Source organism: Mus caroli, chromosome 3, assembly GCF_900094665.2.
Source record: "Mus caroli chromosome 3, CAROLI_EIJ_v1.1, whole genome shotgun sequence".
In the NCBI taxonomy this organism is placed as follows: Eukaryota; Metazoa; Chordata; class Mammalia; order Rodentia; family Muridae; genus Mus; species Mus caroli.
This window is the reverse complement of record NC_034572.1, coordinates 4058554-4063940: the sequence shown is the minus strand read 5'-3', so window position 1 is coordinate 4063940 and position 5387 is coordinate 4058554.

Here is a 5387-nt window from a genome sequence, read left to right as displayed (position 1 = left end):
ATATATATATATATATATATATATATATATATATATATATATACTAGATGGGTTGTCAGAGAAATCTGAGAGCATGGGACAGCCAAGCCAGGCAGCTAATTCTACAAATTCCATGGTGTCTCTGAATGTGTAGGAGAAGAGGATGAAGCATAAACTCATTAATTTTTTCCACTGGAAGAAAAAAAAAATCTACTGAGGAAACTCAGAGTTTAAGTTCAAAACAGAAAAAGAAGGTTTCCAGGGTTAGATCACTGGTTGAGTATGTCTCTGTGTGGTTAAAGTTGTGTATGAAAAGCTGTAGTAACAAGCAAAATGAAACCATAGTCTCACATTTTCTAGAGCTAAGCATTTGGCACCTCTGTTACTGGGCTTTGATTCTTTACTGTCAGTCTGTGGTTGTTTTAGCATTAATCCTAACATTTTTTAAAATATTACCCACTTAATATTCTCCTATATATTATTCTTAACATGGATACCTGTTTCAGGCTTTGCATCCTTGTCCTGCCATGTGTTTTGGCTCTGAGTTCCTGGAAGTTTGGCAGGGCATTCCTCTTCTTGGCTAAAAGTGGTAGGACATGGGGCAATCTATGGCAAAAGCAGCCACTGAAAGCTATTCTTGGCAGGTTAACAATCATACCTTTTAAAAAGAGGACTTCACCAAGATACACATCAAGTAAGTATATAAAAAGATACTGCTAATAAAGCCAATTGATACAAATGTAGACAACAGGGAGCTGCCACTACATGTCTCTTAGATGCCAGAGTCCCTAACAGTGAAAGTCCTGGAGGCTAAGCTGTGAAGCAACAAGTTTCATTTCTTCCTTCAGAGGGGTGTGGCAATGTGGGATAAAGGTTCAGAAGTTTCATAGAAAACTAAACTTACAGAATGAACCATTAGTTGGACCCTGTGGTATTTCTCCCAAGGATTTAGAAGCTTCTGTCTGTACAAAGACTTGCAAGCAGATCCATTTAGAAGCTTCTTCATTCATAGTAGCTAGAACTTGCAAGAAAACAAGATGTCTTCTAGTAAATGAATTGATAAGAAAACCATGGTACATCTGGACAGTGCTACAAAATGAAGGTTCAAGACAGAAAAGGAATGTAGGAACCTTAAATGTACATTGTAAAGATAAAGAAGCTCAGTTCTATAGCATAACATAATTCGTATTTTAGAAAAGAGTTCAAGGTACTAGTTTCAGCAGTTGGGAGGGAGTGATGAGAGGGGAGAGCAAAGATAGCTTTCAGGGAACTGTGACAATTCTGTGTGCTCCTAAATGGTGTGTACAAATCTCTGTACAGTTGTTCAAGACTGCATTTGCAACACTGAGCATGCCCTAGTGTGCACTAAGCCTGGCCTCATCATGGTGTGCCATTGTATGTTCAGCATTCAAAACAAATGTCCTGTTGGTTTCATTGTGTACAAGGAAGAGGCTATCTATGAGTGGCACCGGAGGGTTATAAAAATTAAAAATTCTTATACCCAATTTCTGTGTGAATGTAAGACTGATTTTAAAATGACTACTAAGTTTTTGTAAGGTTTAAACAACACATATCAGCAGGACTAGTGAAGTGCCTCAATATGCAAAAGGCAAGCCCCGGGACACAAGTGTTAGAAGCAGTGAATCAACTCTACACTCATGTGTACTTGCTTATACATGCATGTGTGTATGCATACATACATACACACATACACACATATATACACACACATACACATATGCACACGTGCACACACACACATATTTTTATACACCCAATGTGCACACACACACACACCAACACACCTACCTCTAAATAGGAAAGAAAAAATGAGTATTACCTTAGTTAGGATTTCTATTGCTTCTACTAGACACCATGATGAAAAAGCAAGTTGAGGAGGAAAGGATTTATCATAGTTCATTATTGGAAGAAATCAGGACAAGGAACTCAAACTAGGTGGAACCTGGAGGCAGGAGCTGATGCTGAGGCCATGGCAGAGTGTGACTTACTGGCTTGTTTCACATGGCTTTCTCAGCCTGCCAAAAAAAAACAACAACAACAACAAAAACAAACAAAAACAAACAAACAAACAAACTCAGGGCACTAGTCCTGAGACAGCACAACCCATCAGGGGGCTGGACTCTCCTCCATTTATCACTGGTTGAGAAAATGCCTTACAGCTGGATCTCATGGAGGCATTTCCTCAACTGAGACCCCTTCCTCTCTGATGACTAGTTTGTGTCATGTTTACACAAAGTCAGCCAATGCAAATATACAATATTCTCACTAATTGGAGATAACACAATTTATCTACCTTTCCATACTAAGTTCTATCTCTTTAAACGCATTTAAATTTTTCCAAATACTTTCCTAAATCTTTTATTTCTGGATGTAATTTCTAAAGTTATATCTTTGAAAATTTAAAATATAGTACAATATTTCTCTTTGCTCACATGGCCTGAAAAAAAAAAAAAAAAAAAAAAAGGTTTGTTGAGTAGATTCTATCCAGCAAAAGACTATAAATCTATTTTTGTTTTCTTTTTAGAGACATCAAAATAAATTTGGTGGTAGGGAGGAAGAATCTATATCTAAACTAGACAGTATCTGCTAAACCTCTGGCTACTGAATTTTTAAAATGTAGCTAATGTCAGTGAGCAATTCAACAACGATCAGGACATGTCAGTTATCGCATTGGGCAATATAGGTTTTGTTGCTTTCTCTTGATCACTTTAACTTTCTATTCTAGCCTTATATTTCTTGTGGGTTAGAAATGGATAATTAGTCTAAATGCTTGATAAATTAAATGAAAGTTTGTTGAGAGCATGCCCTAGTGTTGTTATTCATAGAATATTTTATCTCATTGTGCATAACTTGTTTCAGTCTGCTGTTTTCAAGTATAACTTGTTTGTGTATGCTTGTTTCAGTACTAAGAATGATAAGATAGAACCCAGGGCAGAGATGAGGAAAGTCTGATACCTTCATTTCATATCCAGAATTTTTCTTGTAAGTCTGGAATATATGTTATTTAAGATGCTCCATAGAAGACTGTTGCGGTAAATCTCTCCAACCCATATATGCCCCAGCAATGAAAACACAACACAATTAATATGATTTTATGCTGTGCACCTAGACTGGGCAAATCTACCACTACACTACCATCTTCCACATCTGTGAGACCCCTTAGAACTTTCAGTTTTTCCAGGCTGTGTGCTTCTGCTCTGCATTTCTCCTTCTTCCTCCTCCTCTGCATCCTCTCTCTCTTCCATTTTCTCCTTCTTCCCTTCACCTTCCACTCCACCTTCCATTTTATCTGCCCAATCATCAGCTCTCCTTTATTTTACAAATTAAGGTGGGAAGCAGGTTTACAGGGAATCACCTGAGTGATGACTCATTCCTTGTTCACAACTCCTCACAGGAGAACAGATTTAAAATCAAATATAATTAGCCCCAGGGCTATCTATAACAGAAGACAACATATAGTGCACACAGCAATTCTAGGTCTCAATGTGAGAAAACTGGCTTATACAGCTAACTCAAAATTCTCATAGTGTCTGTCCATAAACTAGAGTCAGGAAAGCCAGCAGTCCTTAGAGAAAGGACTAAGAACAACCAGGCAGAAGGTGGTAGGAGAGCACTTGTCTTTGTCAATATTAGTTACTTTTATATTGCTATGATAAAAAACATAACCAAGGAAATAGGGTTTATTTGTACTTTTTCAAGAGGAATAAGAGATCATCACTTTCATGATGGGGAAGCATGGTGGCAGGTATAAATGGTGATGGGAGGAGCAAGCTAAATCTTCACATCTGAAACCACAAGCAGGAAGCAGGGATAGAAAACTGAATGGTTGGAGGATTTAAAATATTGACCACCCCTAGTAACTTACTTCCTCCAGTAAGGCTGGACCTCATAAACCTATCCTAACTCTAACAACTGGGAGCTAACTATACAAACATCTAAGCCTATGGAGGACATTGCAATTCAAACCACTATATGGCCATACCCTTGAAGGTTGTCATTTTGCATCCATATTTAACAAACAAGCTTCTATACTGCAACTGTGATCTATTGATAACTGCAAGCACATTGTTTCATTGGCTATGCTCCATGATATACTCAACAACAAAGTTCAGTATCAATATTCTGGGAATACAAAGAACACAATCTTATTACTTTGTTTTTGCTATAATGCTCCTGTAACTTCCTTTACAATGGTCTTTTCCATGTTTAAAACAATGAGGCATGAGATATAATTATATACTAGCTAATTAGCCTTTTAGGAGAGAAAAACAAGTACAGATACAACACGGTATGAAAATATTTAATGTGAACATGAATATCTTTGCTGTAGCATCTAAGTTTCCTTAGTAATTAATAATGAAAATGAAGTTAATTATTATTCTTTCCTTTACATAATTTTTGCATGTGTTATGTATGTATGTGTATGCATATTTTTTGAAAATATCCAGAAATACATATATCTGAGGTTAATGCCAGGAATACTCTTGTATTACTCTTTCATTCTATTCTTTGATCAGGATTTCTCAGTTAAGCTTGGAGCTCACTGATAAGGCTAGTATTACTTGCCAGATTTCTCTGGAGATCCATAGTCTCTGCCTTCTGAAGCTGCAGTGGGCTTCCTTTCCCACCCAGCATGTATAGGGGTCTTCAAATCAACTGTTAATTTCTCTGGTTGAAAACAAAAGTACTCTTTTTCAGTTGTTTCAATAAAAACATTAGTGCATTTTTCATAACAAAACCAGAAGGAGAGGATCATATACACATTATACCACCCACAACAACAAACATAACAGCGACTAACAATCCTCTGTCTTTACTACCTCTCAATTTCAAAAGACTCAGTACCCCAATAAAAAGACATAAGCTAACAGACTGGATACAAAAGCAGGATCCAGCATTTTGTTGCATACAAGAAACACATCCCAATAACAAAGACATATACTACCTCAGAATAAAAGGCTGAAAAAAAGTCTTCTAAGCAAATGGTCTAAAGAAACAAGTGGCAGTTGCCATTCAAATATCCAATAAAATAGACATTCAACCAAAAGTTATCAAGTGTTATGGGGAAGGACACTTCATATTCATCAAAGGAAAAATCCACCCAGAGAAAGTCTCAATTCTGAACATCTAAGCCCCAAATGGAAAGTGTAACCACATTCATAAAAGAAAGTTTACTAAAACTCAAAACTCGAATTGCACCTCACACAATATTAGTGGGAGACTTCAACACCCCACTCTCACTATCCCGAGCTTTTGTTCCCGCAGGAAAGAACACACTCGGGACAACCAGAATCTTCTGTGGCAAAAGCTTTATTGCTTCTTCAGGAGGGAAGACCCCGACCCCAGAAAATGGAGTCGCTTATATAGCCCTCAGCCATGGCGTTTCA